Source organism: Hydra viridissima, unplaced genomic scaffold, assembly GCF_058129835.1.
Source record: "Hydra viridissima isolate aposymbiotic clone 2 unplaced genomic scaffold, HvirCarnegie_v1 scaffold_5, whole genome shotgun sequence".
NCBI lineage: Eukaryota > Metazoa > Cnidaria > Hydrozoa > Anthoathecata > Hydridae > Hydra > Hydra viridissima.
In genome coordinates, this window is record NW_028324304.1 from 5,848,741 (window position 1) to 5,864,638 (window position 15,898).

A 15,898-nucleotide genomic window follows, 5' to 3' on the forward strand; every position below is an offset into this window, starting at 1 on the left:
AAAAATTTTGTTAAGTTTTTTGATGCATTATATAAAAAGAAGTTTATCTAGAGATGCCTATAACATTATTCTAAAACTTTATTTTATGGTTTTATATGTAACTAACTCCATAATACAAAAAACTGCAAATGTTCTCAATTTTAAATCTGCTTTATTTGCACAATTTTAAAGAGTTTAATGCTACTAACTATGTGGTGCAGATATTATGCAAAGTGAAAAAAGGAATAATGTTATGAGGTTATAGATTATTGAATTTTCTTGTAGTGATGAAAACAGCAGTTGAATACCTGGGAAAAAATAGTGCAATTATAGCTTGAAGGTCTCAAATGCAAAAGTGTTTGATTCTCTCAAATCTAAAAGAAGTAGGTACTTAAACCATAGTTTGTTGAAAACTAAACTTTGTCCTCAAATGCAATTCAACATGTTCCATCTCTGATGATTTACTGCATGATAAAAAGACTTTCAAGTAAGATTCATGCATGTTACCCCTCATGGTTATATTATTGGCCTTCAAGAGATGAATTGTGTTGGGTTACACCAACAAAATTATTGCTAGCAATTAATATTTTAACAACTGTCACAGAAAGATAACACATCATCAGCGAGGTTGAGCACTAAAGCATTGAAGATAGCTTGACAAACTATAAACCAGAGAACTAGATTTTTACAAAACTGAGTAAGATTGTTAATTCTTATTACATTTAAGATTACTATTTTTTATTATATCTTAGTTTTCATTGTTTTTTTTTGTAATTTACTAAATTTTTAGGGTCTAATTTTATAAAGCACTTAATGCAAATAAATCAGATTAAAAAAAAAACCTTTTAACTTTTTTCTTTATATATATTAAAATTTTACAGAAAAAAAAATTTCAGAATCATAATGCATAGGCATCTCAAGATATACTTCTTTTTTAAGGGACATTTGAAAACGTTGAAACTGGACTTTCATATAGAAGCTTTGATTTTATGGTGTTTTAGTCTTCATTTTTGAATTCTTTGTTAAAAATTGGATACAAATTAGTTATTGAATTCTTTATGAACAATTGGATACAAATTTTTATTACTATGGGACAAACATTTCATAATTTAAAGGTAATTGTAATACAATCCGGTTAAAAAATAATTGCACTGAATATAAAGGTCAATAAAAGAATAAGGATAGAAAATCGATATCTCTGAAATAGTAAAAGTTAGACACTAAATCTAGGAATAAACTTTTTTTCATAAAGAAATATTGTTTGTACTAATATTTGGTGAAATGTGAGGTGGTATGGTGTCAAGCATAAGTTAAATGGTCTAGGAACAACAAATGTTTCAGATTCAGTTCATAAAAGTATTTTGAGGGAATCAAATCAGCATAAATTGTACCACGATATATTTTTTAAAGGTTCTCTTTTTTAAAAAATTTGATAACTTTTAAGAGTAGCTTCAGATTCTTGAAAAATTTTCTGAATATTGTTAAGTATTTTAATCCTTGTGGAGCTTTCACTTTTATTTTAATCCTCTGATTTTTTTTTTTTTTTTTTGCATGTCTTAGGAAAAGTAAACAATGTGCCCTAAAGAAGATTACCATTTTTTTGGATTCTAAGAAACTCTACAAAAAAAAAGATACTAAAAATTGTAAAAAGATCCTAAAGTCAAATTGTGAGATTGTGTGAGTTACGATGCATAAAGAACTTAAGCTGTTTTTAACCAATTTAAAGTTCATAATATTTGTTCAAAAATTCCTAAAAGTTTTCAAATATTCTTTATATCATAATAATAACATAAGAAAGTTTGTTATTTCCATTTAATGTAGTCTTCATCACACCTTATGGCATCTTTACAATAGTCATGCCAATGTTTTAGCTTCATTTAAAATTGATCAGCTGGCTGTGATTTGAACAACTGCATCATGGTCTCCTTAATTGTTTCTGCACACATAAAACCATGCTGTTGAAAAGACATCTTCAAATCTTTGTTGAATTGGTTAAGATTAGGGGTATAGGCTGATTGACTGTTAGATGTGAAATGTCATCTGGCATGCGGACATTAGAGTAGAGAGATAGACTTCTAAAAAACTATTTACCTAGTGACACCACATACAAATAATTAAAAATACTTACTTCTTTGAATGGTAGTGCAAGGCATGATTACCTAGAGTTGGCAAAGTTAACCTTTATAGTGCGTTCAGGTGGAAGATACAAGTTTCACATTCCTGGTGAATTGCACTAAGGCAAGTTCAAGACAAAGGTGTTCCATTACCTAAAGATATCTTTTTTATTAGACAACATTTCTGCTTTGAATAAGAAAAAAAAGAAGAAAGTTTGTTAGCATCTTCTGCACAGAATGGTTTCTAGCAGCAAAACTTTCTTCTCTTGCCCCATCACAGGTATCTAGTCCATATTTTGAATTTGCTTTCATCAACTAAATACTATTTAATCTGGTAATTCCAGAAATCCTATAAATATTAGTCATTGCTAATAATTAATTCATGAATATTTAATATAAATTACTTACCATAAAGCAAACTATAAAAACTTATAGATCAATAGAGCATTCCAAATATTTTCTTCAGATAAATTATAGACTAAAATTTTTTCTAGAATTTTAAGTGCCCTTTGGCAAATGAAAAAGTTTAAGAAGTTCAGCATGCTTTTTGCATAGGCTGTGTGGTCTTATTTGTTGCAATACATCATGTACTGAAATTCATGTCTGGCTATTATTGCACTTAATGATCCAGATTATCCAGATTGAGGTACAAATGATCAAGAAGCTCACCTCAATCTCCAGGATATAAAATTGATTATCAAGTTGTTAACATTAATATAGTGAGTGATCTGAACTTCTTTTAAAACAAACCTCCCAGCTTGATTTCTCTTAGCTGACCAGAAATCTGCTTAACCTTCAATATTCTAAACTACCAGAGAGCAGAAACTCAATGCATGAAGAGGTACATATAATATGGATGATTAAATTTGCTTAAAAAATTTATGCATTGATAAATAGAGAATCCTGTAAACTTAATTGGGTAATTAAACTAATCATAATTATAGTTAATTTATAATCAGTCTTTAATCTTTAACAAAGTAATCAGGGAAGTCTACTTGGAGAAGAAGAGATTAGACATAATTCTGTTTACAAATACCAAGAAGAGGAAAATGGTGGGTAAAAGGAGGGAGGATTTTTAGAAATATGCTTTGTGTACCAAATGATATGTGTGTGTGTGTATATATATATATATATACATATATATATATATATATATATATATATATATATATATATATATATATATATATATATATATATATATACATACATATATATATATATATATATATATATATATATATATATATATATATATATATATATATATATATATATATATATATATATAAAAGCATTACTAACATTTTTTGAAATGTAATTCACACAGCCAAGCGTTTAAGTTTTTGCATTTTTTACAACACTTTGTATCTTTTTTGCAGAATTTCTTCGAAACTTAAAGAAATAAATTTTTCTTTAGGAAACGGAATTTGACTTAATTAATTACATGAAAATGAGAGGAAAGGCCCCACAAGAATTACTAAAGTTTGTAAATAGTTAAAAGAAAAAAATGCAAAAAAAAAATATTGTGGGAAACCCTTAGCAAAACCTTTTAATTTGTCTTGATATTGCTTATGCCAGAATGATCCTGCCAAAGTATATTCATTATTCTGAATCTTAAACATCTTAATACAGAAATGCACATACAGATCATAAAAATATTCTAAAATGAAAATTTGTGAATAACTATTTCACACATCACCTTCTTCGTAAATGTGCCTTAAAAATTCAAATGTTTCTTAAACCTAAAAGTTTAAATAAAAAGTAAAGGGGAAATTCCAGGGGAAAATTTTTAGATGACTTACACGAACACGAGAACGACGACGAAACGAAATGACAAAATGACAAACGAACACGAAATTTCAAATTTCCCAATCTTTCGGATTAGAACTTTTTCTGTCGAAATTTTTCGGAGGTTAGGGAATTTTTCGGAATTGACACATTATTGACAGTATATTTGGTACTTTCGGGGTAATTCCATGTCAAAACAGCAAAAATCCAAAAAATTAACTCACAATCTCTAAATTACTTAATTTTTGGAATAAAAATAATTAACTACGCTAAAAAGAATTCCCCAAAGTTGTTTTAAACAAATTGGAATATTTTAGAAGTAATGCTCGTTTGAAATTTAAAATTTGGTAACATTTTTTCTTATTATCATCCCCTAGCAACTTCCTTAGTAACAAGTAAACGTCGATACATACGTTGTAAGCCTCTGCGTCTCGTTATTTTTTTATTTGAAACGAGACTAGACGATCCTAAAAGATTTGTCCCGATTAGTGATAAATATCGAGACAATTTTAAATTTTCAATCGAAATCCGGGACGATACCGAGACGAGACGAGGATAACCCGGACAAAATAGGAGCTTTACAATTTCCCGGAATTTACATCTTTTTAACGGGACATAACGAGACATAACAAGACATACGAGGTAAGCCTTAATAAGAAATTTAAATAATGAATTTCTGGCACAATTACCATTATTTATCTCAGCTGCTATTATTGATATTGTTATACCATCTATACAAACACAGCTTTATAAAAATTAATGGAAGCAACTGAAATCAGGGGAAAAAGAATAATTTTGGGATAGTATTTAACTTCACGATACTTTAGTATTCCACTAAAGTATTGTGTAAGAAGGGGATAAATATGTGTCCAAGGGCTAAGTTTCTGATCATTTAGTATTGTTTATCACTGAGGTCAGAATTCACTTCTAATGCAAGAATTTGCTTTTCCAGAACCAAAATGGCTACTTTTATTGGTCATAAGAATTTTTGAAGCCATAATTTCTACCACATTATTTTAGTATTTTTCTTCACTTTTGAAATTTATGCTGACATAAGTTAAAAATATTTTTGCAGTTTTTATATTGTGATAAACAGCCATCAGAAAAGTAGATCATGTTTACAATGTTGGGTTTTTTCAGATTATCGATAATTGATTTTTGTACCTCGTAAACCATTGCTACATCATGATTGTTAATATCTGATATAATGCAATATGACGTGGAATGCAACACTTGATCTTCTTTATAGTACACAACTACTGGATGAAGTGTGCACTGAAGATTATTCCAATTGAAATCTTGTACTTCATCCTGCACTACAAAACTATAGTTTTCTGCAAAATCTCCTAGAATTTTTGCGCTATTTGATGCCATCTTCTTTAAGACTTTTTAAATATTTAGATTGGCATTTAGAAATATATGAATGCGCTGTTAGCTTGACTAGTTTTTCTATCAGCATATTTACATAATCCAGTATGCTTACAAGCTGTATAACTAAATTTAATCTATCAGTAGTAACCAATTGATTAAGTTTGATAGTATCTTCTTCCTCAAACTCCCCTACTAGTTCAAATTGTTTTTCTTCTAATTTAGATGTGTTTTTTGGACATTGAGTACATCGGTGTAGCATGCATTCTTTGTTTTGCATATTACAAACAATAAATTTATTTAGTTCATGGTAATCAATTTTAATGGGTAAGAGAATTAAAATCATGTTTTGGTGGTAGATGCAAACACACACAGAATGGGTTCCTGACCCGCCTTAAAAAAACTTCAGGGTCCCTTAAGGGCAACCTCTTAAGGTACCCTCATGAAAGTGTCCGCGCCAAATTTTGCGTTCCCTTAAGGGCTATACCTAAAGCAGCCAAAAAAAACCACGCTTTACTAGTAAAGCGTGGTTGTTTTTTTAAACTAGTAATATTCAATAGTTAAACACAGTTTACATAATAATATTTATATAAATCATCATTACATGATATCTTTACTTATAAAAGTTATTTCTAAGTCTTTCGCTTTTTTTGTCGAGGAATTTCGTTTTCAATGTCGTCATCATTTCCTTCATTGTCGTCGTCTTTACTCTCTTCCTCAATTGAAACTTCAAGTTTTTCTTACAGCGCCGCAGACGGCCACCAGAGCGATCTCTGGCGTTGTTAAAAAATCGTGTTACTTTCAATTCTATCTCTTTAGACGTGATAACAGGGAATAAGAGAAGAGTTAAAGCTATAATTATTTAAATACTTATAAAAAAAAAAGAGAGAGAAAAAATACTTAATCAGAAATTGATAAAAATTTACCATATTTTTTGGGTGCTTTTCAGTCTCAGAATATTGCTGCAGGAAAGTAAAGATAGGAAATTGCGTATGACAGACATTCTTAACAATGCCCGTAAACTCCCAATAAAATACTGTAATTTTAGGCGCAAAGCATTATGGGATGTCTTGCGGGACCAAACAACCTTAATAAATAGCAACTTAATGAATATTTAAACATTTGCATTAATCATACTTTAATATACTTCTGTAAAGATATAAAGATATATTTTTAACACAGCTTTTGCATAACTTTTTTCAATCACATTTTATAACTTTATTTTTTCCTTATTATTTTAAATATACATTCCCTATTTATTAGTTTAAATATACATTCCTATTTATTAGTTTAAATATAAATTCCCTATTTAGATACTAAATAAGTAGCTTACGATACTGAAAAAAAACAACTTTTCTTAAGAAATATGTTTTTTTGAAAAATAACTTAAAAATGAAATTAAGCATGAATAATACGAGCCAACGTTTTTTTGCCATATCTCGATTACAAAACCTTACAAAATAAGATTTTCTTATTTAAACAAAGTTTCTAATAAGATTTTCTTTCAATGAAAGGTATGATCAACATGTTCATTATAAAGATATGTAAAATTAAAATCACTTTTTATTATTTCAATAATATGGTGTATAATATTTCTTTTACTTGACAAAACTTTCATTTGCATTAGAAAAATAGTTTCCATTTCGTGAAGCAAGTTTTGTAAAAAAGAATCAGTATTAAATAAATTACTTTCACTTGATGCCAAAAACTTGAAAGAACATTTTTGACAAATTTGAACTTTCTTTATCAAGTAATCAGCAACTGATTTCAAAACTTCTTTAACTGAGTGTGAGAAATCTAAATCACTTGAAACGTTTGGTAGTACACAAGGTTCTAATTTTTTTTTAAATAATGCAGATGGCTGTTTGAAATTCACTTGTTCATTTGTAGAGATTTGGTACTCAAATTCTATGTTGGTAATTGAATCAATTGTAGCTGCAACAGAGAAGTCTGATTCTGGGAGACAATTACTGTTAGAATTAGATTGTACTATTGAAAGGAGTAATAACACTTTTTGATAAGCTGATTTGAATTGCATTGGATTGCTGTTGGTTTGTTATCCCAACTTCCTTTACTACGTTCTTTCCTCGCTTGTTCACACAATTGATTGCTGAACAAAAGGATGGCATATTTAATATTATTACAAGTATATCTATAAAACTATTTTATATAGTTATATATATATATATATATATATATATATATATATATATATATATATATATATATATATATATATATATATATATATATATATATATATATCAAAAGTAAACAATAGTGTTTTATAAAATATTATGTTTAGAATATGGTCCCGAAAGACATCCAATAATCCAACGTAACGACAATTACACTTAAATATATGGATTTTTAGCCAAGTTGGCAGGCATTGATTCTGATCAACAGGATCACTAGCAACACGTGCCGCCAATCTTCCCTGTCGCTGTTCGAGATTGGTCAACTTAGACTGGATCGTATTAAGTTCACAAAGAATGTACGCACTCATAAGAAACTGTCCTATTATAATAACCACAATAAACAATATATTACTTAAAATGTAATACTACTGCCATTCATTTTATAAACCAAAACATTTTATAAAATAGTTGCTTAGCCCTAGTAATACAAAACATTCAAACCTTATGTAATAAATGGTTCAACTTTAAGCCGGCTCCAAACACCAAGCATACTATCATGCATAGGCAGTTAACTTGAATTAGAGGAATCACAGGGACTTAACTATAGTCACAAAAAATATTTTAAATAATTACATAACTTAAAGAATTTACAATTACCCCTTGAAAAAAAAAAGTCTATAGCAGTTTTGCACTGTTATACAATTAATAACCAGCTAATATCAAAGTATATTTCAAATTTAATTTAATAAGATATGCACACCAATACATATTTTATATGTACTCCTTAGACCATAAGTATTCCTACATATGGACCCTGAGATTCATGGGGCATTCCATGTCAAGTGGAACCACCCATCCGACATCATCGACTCGGAATTTAATAAAAATTGGCTCACATGTTGGGCATATGGACAGAAGAAAAACATGTAAATTTTTTTGACTTAGGTCAATTATTTCCTGAGATATGACCTTTCAAAGTTTTGTCATAACTTTTTTGCTATTATACTTAGGAAGTTGATTTTGGTGGCAAACAGAAGCTCTTGCACAAACGAACAACTTTGTTTCTATACAAAAAAGTGATAAGTTCAATAGAAAAAAAGTTATTGGTCATTTGGTCATTTGACCTTTGACCCTGGTCGATGCCAAAGGTCAAAGGTCATCATTTCTTTTTGGACGTTGCGTTTTCTATTGTGGATGCCCCATAAAAAATCTTTTTGTTATTCCCATAAACAGCTTTGGGATTAATATTAAAGTATGAGTAGGTTCTAAAAAAATTAACATTTATCGGCCTCACAAATGCGATACTTTGAGGTCATTTTCTGTAAATAACCTATTTTAGGTATATATTATTAACTATTTCCTTTTTTCCTTTTATTTTCTAGGTTGTAATTTAATTACTAGTATTATTTATACATACTAAGTCTGTATTAAACTATATTAGGCTTAAAGTTATATATATTTATATTAAAATAATCAATTTATTTCCAATGAATTAGTCGTCAAAGGACAATTTAGGAAGGAGTTTTTAGCAACTTTCAAATTAAATTTAGATTTAAAATGGCATTTCAAGCGCAAGTAAAAGAGTTAAAGAAGAGATAACACTATTATTTCGATCCTTTCCAACACCATAAGTTACTTGTCGAAAATTAGCTATGTATCCCTCAAAACTTACGGCTGGAGCGAAATTATGTGATACTTGCCGAAAGAGGATCACTGGCTTACCTTCCAAAATAGGAAAGGTATGTGATGATGAAAGTTCTGCAAATTGTAATACAGAGTCAGATTCTTAAGGCAGTTCTAGATCTCAAGATATTTGTAGTGATAAGGGAGATGAAAATTATTAGTGCCAGGAAGAAGAAATTTCAATTTTTAATAAATCCTTGTCGTTATTGGGTGAGTCACCCTTGGATAAACGCAAGTTACAAACTCTTAAAAGTTATATTCCGGAGAAAAAGAAAAGCTTAAAAAACTTGTAAAAAGGAAGTAAGACCTTTTATCTCCTAATTCAGATGCTATCGCCATTGATACTTCAGAGGATGATGAATTTGAAGCAACTAAAAAAAAAGGTTTCCAATGTATGTGCTCATGACATTGTTAAAGTGCTCCAGGATAAGTATAAATCAATACAAAGTACAAGTGAAAAGATCATGGTTTGGAAAATATTTGTTGCTCAATGGAGTAATCGAAAAGTGATGAGAAAATTCAATTGTTCGCATCGATTTGTATCTCAAGTAAAAGAAGTTTTAATAACCAAAGTTGTTTTATCAACCCCTAATCCAAAAAAAGGGAAATTACCACCTGTACATGAGGAACATATGGTAAAATTGTTTAATTATTCTGACACTGTTAACCTGGAAAAAAAGATTTTCTAACTGTTATGGAAAATGGAGATTTTCAGAAAATTATCCAAATATCAGAATCAGGTTTGTAGTTCTTAATAGGGGTTTCTAGATAATCTTCTAGTTTGATCTAGAAACCCCTATTAAGAACTACAAACATTGTTTGGCTAAAATCTAATGCAATCCTTCCTTGCCAGCATGTCCTTTAGGCAAGTGTAAAAATTGCCCAAGAGTTCTATGCTAAAGGAATGGCTGTTGCAATGCCTTGAAATTAAGGGAGTTTGAGTATAAACAGTGGACTACAACAGATAGCTCCCAGCTTCAAACCTTTATACAATCCACTGATGAATTTATTGAAAGATTTTAAGGGAGCTTGAAAACACTTACTAGACATGATTTTATTGCTCAAGAGCAGGCAAAATATTTAGACCGGAAGAAAAACAATTTATCCGATGGAGAATTTCTGGTTATTGGTGATTTTTCAGAGAATATATATATACGAAGGAAATTTATGTCATGGAAGTTATGCACTGCTTTTGAAATGTAATACTCATGACACAATTGCACTTCATATTTTTTAGCTTAAACTAATTAATTTTTTAAAAGGGTTACTTGAGGTATTAAAAATAACATATTTTAGTGATGGCTGTGCAGCACAATATAAAAACTGCAAGAATTTAATAAATCTGTGCTATCACAAATTTATTACTGCAAGAATTTAATAAATCTGTGCTATCACAAATTTATTAAATTCTTGCAGTTTTTATATTGTGCTGCACAGCCATCACTAAAATATGTTATTTTTAATACCTCAAGTTTCCCTTTTAAAAAATTAATTAGTTAATATATTTATATATATATTAGAGTGATTCAAAAAAAGGTCATTGTAAAATTTCAACTAGAGTGGAAGCTTATAAGGTGCCCAGATATTGGTTTTATATTGTTTAAATAATCCTCATTTCTGGTGAGTTAAGGTAACTTATTTTAAAACTAATAAAGCAACATTAATTAAAAACTTTTTATTTAGAAGGTTCAATTAGTTTAATTACAGATTTATCTTGTTGTTGGTCTGAATAAATCCTAATTAGGATTATATTTTTCAAGTTTAATTTTTCCATTTTAGCATTTTATTTAAAAAGTTGTTGATGTACATTTAACATGACTGAAGTGACTAAAAACACCGCGGTTGTAAACGAATGTATGTTCGAGGATGAATTGAAATGCTTTCCTTCAGTGAAAAGGAAAAAGCATATATTTGCCAGATTCTTGTTGAGAAGAATCAAATTAAAAAAATTTGTGGCGCGCAACTTAAAATGCTAATGGATGGAAAACGAGTAAAAAAACCAACCTCAAATATGAAACGTCACATTAAGAAGAGCCACGGAATACTTCATCATAAAATTCTTCAGGAGCAAGAAAAGAAAAAAGCTGCACAAAAAAGGAATATAAATGTATCCGAAGTTACTTTGTTTAGAAATGGAGATTCTCTATCTTTTGGTGGACAAAAAAAACAAACGATACTTGACAATTTTTTTAAAAAAGTTAATATAACAATATCGAAAGAAGATTTCAAAAAAGCTTTAAATATGTTAGTACTTCAAAATGGAGCTTCGTTTAATATTTTTATCGGAGATGGAATAGAAATTTTGACCCGAGATTTGGCAAAAAAATTTGGCATAAAGATCAGTCGTGAAAATATGCGTCAGGAAATTCAGACTTTAGCTGAAAAAAAAGCGTTCTGATTTAAGAAGCGATTTGAATGGAAAACTAGTTTTCCTAAAAGTTGATGGAGCATCAAGACATCGGCGAAGCTTTCTTGGAGTCAATACTCAATTTTTCTCTAGCGGCAAAATATTAATCAAAACATTAGCAGTCATCGACAAACATGCCAGACACAAAGCTGAAGATATTCAAAATGCACTTGAAAACGTACTTGATAAGTTTGGCATCCGAAAAGAACAAATCCTTGGAATTAGTACTGACAATGGGTCTAACATGGTTAAAATGGTGAATGATTTTGGCAAGACAATTGAGATAAATAAGATTATAGAAACACTACCTAGTGAAGATCATGATGAAGGCGGAGATGATATTACAGAAAAACAGACTATTGAAGATGCAAGTCGTGAAACTGAGGGTTCTGAATTCTGTGAACAGCAGCATGATGGTTACTTTGAGGAAATCTCCAAAAATATGAACCCTGTTTATCTTCAACGTTGTGGTGCACACACCCTTCAACTTGCTGTCACCGATGCAATGAAAGAATCGGAAATCAAAGTAATACTTGAGCGTACTCGTAAAGTTGCAAAAACTTGTCGTGCTCCAATTGCTATGGAATTTTGCAAAAATACAAAACCTTTTAAAGTAATTTTATAAATTTTTTATGTACAGCCATATCAGTGGAAACAAATAAAGGAATTACAAAGTATTCTTGAAAAACCTGCTATTGCTACTCAAATCTTTCAGTTTGAGGATCTCACGCCAGGACACTTTGTCTATGTTTGGGAACTGTTAAAAGAACAGTTAATGTAGGGTGATTTTAAGAAATCTGTTTTTGCTAAAGCCATAAAAAGATCTATGTAAACTAGGGAAGCAATCCTTATGAGTTATCCTTTTTTCTGTGCAGCGGTATTTGTAGACTAACACTATCAATGTCTTCTAAACGAAGAACAACAGGTATTTTTTCTCATCATTTATTTTGTGAGAACGTTTTTTAAACTTTGATTAAAAGATTTTACTTTTGATTACTTCGATTAGAAATTGAAAATAAATTTATTATTTTAGAGTTTTTTAAAGCAAATTTATTTTATTATTTTTTAAAAATTTTGGGTAGTTGCTGAGGACACTCTCTGGTTGGTTCAAAAAAAGATTAATTAGCAAAAGTTTGATTTTCATAGATTGGAGGAAGATTTTGAAACTTTTTCTACCGAGAGTTCGGATGAGAAAATGAAAGACTTGTCTCCGAAAAAGAAAATTTTTAAGAGAATGGAGCAGGCAAGAAAAAAAAGAGTCAGCAATCTGATCAAGGATCTATTTAGAACATTGGGATTGAGGTGCGAGGGTTTAAAGGCGCACTTCGAAGTCTACCTAAACTAGCGCAAGACCTTTTGAAACAAAAAGAAACCTTGACGTGCAAAAAACCTCTGGAAAGAATAGAGTTTTTCCCTTCGATTATACAATCATCGTGCAAAATTGTCTCAGCGCTTCCAATGACGCAAGTTAGTGTTGAGCGGGCGTTTTCAGCACTCAAATTTCTGACACCAGACCAAAGAAGCCATATGAAATCGGATCTTATTGATGATTTGGTATTTCTAAGGACAAATAACGAATACATTTGACTTGTTTGAAATTTAATTTTGGGTTTGAAATACAATGATAATAAAGCAAAAAATTAATGTTGATAGAATATTTTATTTTATTTTTTGCCCCCAAATCATTTTTTTACAATATAAATATGTGGTAGTAATGGATTCACATTTTAAAAATGAGGGTTGGATAAAAACTAATAGGTGTAGTTTTTATGCAACTTGGGAAACAAGCCTAAATATTTTTAATTTTCATTCAAAATTTAAATTTAACTTATTAGGTCGAAGATGAAAAATAGTTTAAAATAGAGCCGGAGCCGAGCCGGGAGCCGGACATTTCTTTGGAGCCGGAGCCGTAGTCGAGCCGTGAAAAAAACTTGCGGCTCCACAAGCCTGGTTTTCGCCGTCGTCAAGCATTTTTCTGGCCAGGTCATCTTTTGCCATTTCAAATCTTCCCAATAACTTTGTTATTTTGTCTAGCGCCAAGATTATGCTTGATTTGTTGCCATTAATCGTGTTGTGTTCTATGCTTTTAATGTTTATTCTTATCATGTTGATTTCTCTCTTGTAAATTCGTTCTTGGTCCATTCTTCGCTAACTCGTAGGTTTCGTTTGTCCTGGCTGTAGTCGCCACCAAATAGTTTTCTCTCTGGAACAGATTTGATTAACTGGTTCAGAAAACCCCAGAAATCAACTATGACACTTAGATGGTGGAAGTAACTAATGTTATTTCAAAAGTAAAACCAGAAATGTAGCTTCCAACATTCTGAATTTGTTTGAGAGCACAATATCTGCCGCAATCACATCCTAAATAATGTTTCGAAAAAAACTGCCAATAAAGTGCAGGAGGCTCAGAAAGTTTTTCGTGAATTGACAAGGTATCTAAAAAAATCCTAACTAGGCGTTATTAATAAAGAAATGAGTGAGTTGGCCCACGTATTTTCATTCACATTTTCTTACAAGCTGGCAAGCAAGCTGGCAAGCAAGCTGGCAAGCAAGCTGGCAAGCAAGCTGGCAAGCATGCGTGGTACTCCAATCATATCAACCAAGATATTTCATGCATGCACCTCACCATGAGAAAGCTGGCTCAGAACCATAAGCAAACACAAATGTCAAATCTAGTCAAAAATTTTTAAAAATATAACAAAATTAATCATAAAAACTCTTAAGTCGACAAAACTAACTCAGAACCACTATGCAAAAAACCGAATGCTAAAACTTAGTAAAAAATAGTATAATTAAGTTATGTATGTCATAAATTTAAACATGGTAAACATTTCAGCCGTATAACAACAGAATTCAGTCTAATATCTCGTGCATGAACGCAGGTCATTAGAGAGGGAGGTGGAGGGGGCACCAGGGCAATCAGGTATGAAACTCATGATACATAGATACTAAACTACAAATCCTAACTTTTGTATCAGTACTATGTTTCATGAACCTTATGAAGAGTTTGTTTTTTATTTAAATATTTAGATGTTGTCTATTGTGAAAATGAGTATCCCTTGTTTTAATACAAGGAGCAAATTCAAACATATTTGTTGTTTATTATTATCATGATTAATGTTCATAAATCTAATATTAACTTTTGTTTGATTATTATTAGATATCACCTTGAAAATTAATCTAATGGGAAAAAATTTTTTTAATACCGTTTTACAATTTTAATAATTGAAAGCTTCTTTTTTTCTTTTCCTGTATTTCTTGTTTTTTTCGAATTTGAGCGAGCAGTAAATTGCTTATAAAAGGATTAGAGTTGATCTTTATAGAACACAGCTTTCTATATAAAATAGGAGATCAGTTTTTTTAGTGTGGTATCATTTTATTTGTATATAATAAAAGTAACAAGCTATTCATTAAAATAACAATTAACTAATTACTTATTTAGAGTTTCTATTTGTTTTATGCTTTGCTAGATAAATTGACTTCTGATGAGAGCATTTGAAAGTGTTGCAACTAAGTGGAAGAATGGGATCGTAAAACTGAGAGACCAAACAAATCAAAGGGATATTTTGGCTGCGTTTGTAACCGAATTGAACTCCTTGGTTGAACTAGATATTGGAACTATTGACAAGAAGAATGTTACCCAAATGGACCTATTTCTTAAAATGGTTTGTTTAATATTCGTGGTACCATTCCACGAGATACAGCTAATAGTGCATTTCCTTAACATTTAATCACCAAAACTCTTTCAATACTGAGGCATGCACAAGAGACTTGTTATGCTGGAGTAAAGAGAAAAAATTTATGTACTAGGTACTATGGTTTATTGCCAATAAAAACTCATTGGTTCCAGTAATCACATAAGTGATCCAAGAAATGGAAATCTTTTGAGGATAATTGAGCTTCTTAGTAAATATAATAAACTTTTATCTGAACATGTGAAAAAAGTTCACAAATCACAATAAAATCTTAAATGCCTGCAAGTTCATAATCTTTCAACTCAAATACAAAATGAATCTATTGATCTCTGTGGCTCTTTTTTCAGACAGTTATTGTTATTGATGCCACTCCTAAATTCTCATATCAAGAACAAAGTATTTTCATTAGGCAATATTAAAACTTAAGTGATGGATCCAAAATATCTATTGAAGAGCGGTTTCTCTTATGTGAAAACTTCACAAAGAGAAGTGATAAGGCTATTGCAAATTGTGTCCTGAAAAGTACTTTTGAATGGGCTGGCAATTCTCAATATAAACTCAGATCCTGCGCGCAGACTAAAATTTTCGTCAATCATTACGACATTTTTTGTGAAAAATGGCAGAAAAGTCTTTCTGTAATTAAATTCGGTGTTCAATCATTTAAGCCATTGTTTTTATTTTTTTCCTTAACAATATATTTGTGCGGTTGTAAATACATGATAT

At 30.2% G+C, this 15,898-nt stretch overlaps 1 protein-coding gene across 5 annotated transcripts in view; it reads right to left on the minus strand.

Annotated features, from left to right (window-relative positions):
* Positions 1–4,001, minus strand: part of LOC149888198 (uncharacterized) — an 8,457-nt gene extending 4,456 nt beyond the window's left edge. The window contains exon 1 of one of the 5 annotated variants that reach the window (XM_090087812.1): positions 3,899–4,001. The gene's annotated coding sequence lies outside the window, so the exon portion shown is untranslated. The other 4 variants (XM_090087811.1, XM_090087810.1, XM_090087813.1 and 1 more) reach the window with 4 other exon arrangements.
* Between the last annotated feature and the right edge of the window lie 11,897 nt (positions 4,002–15,898).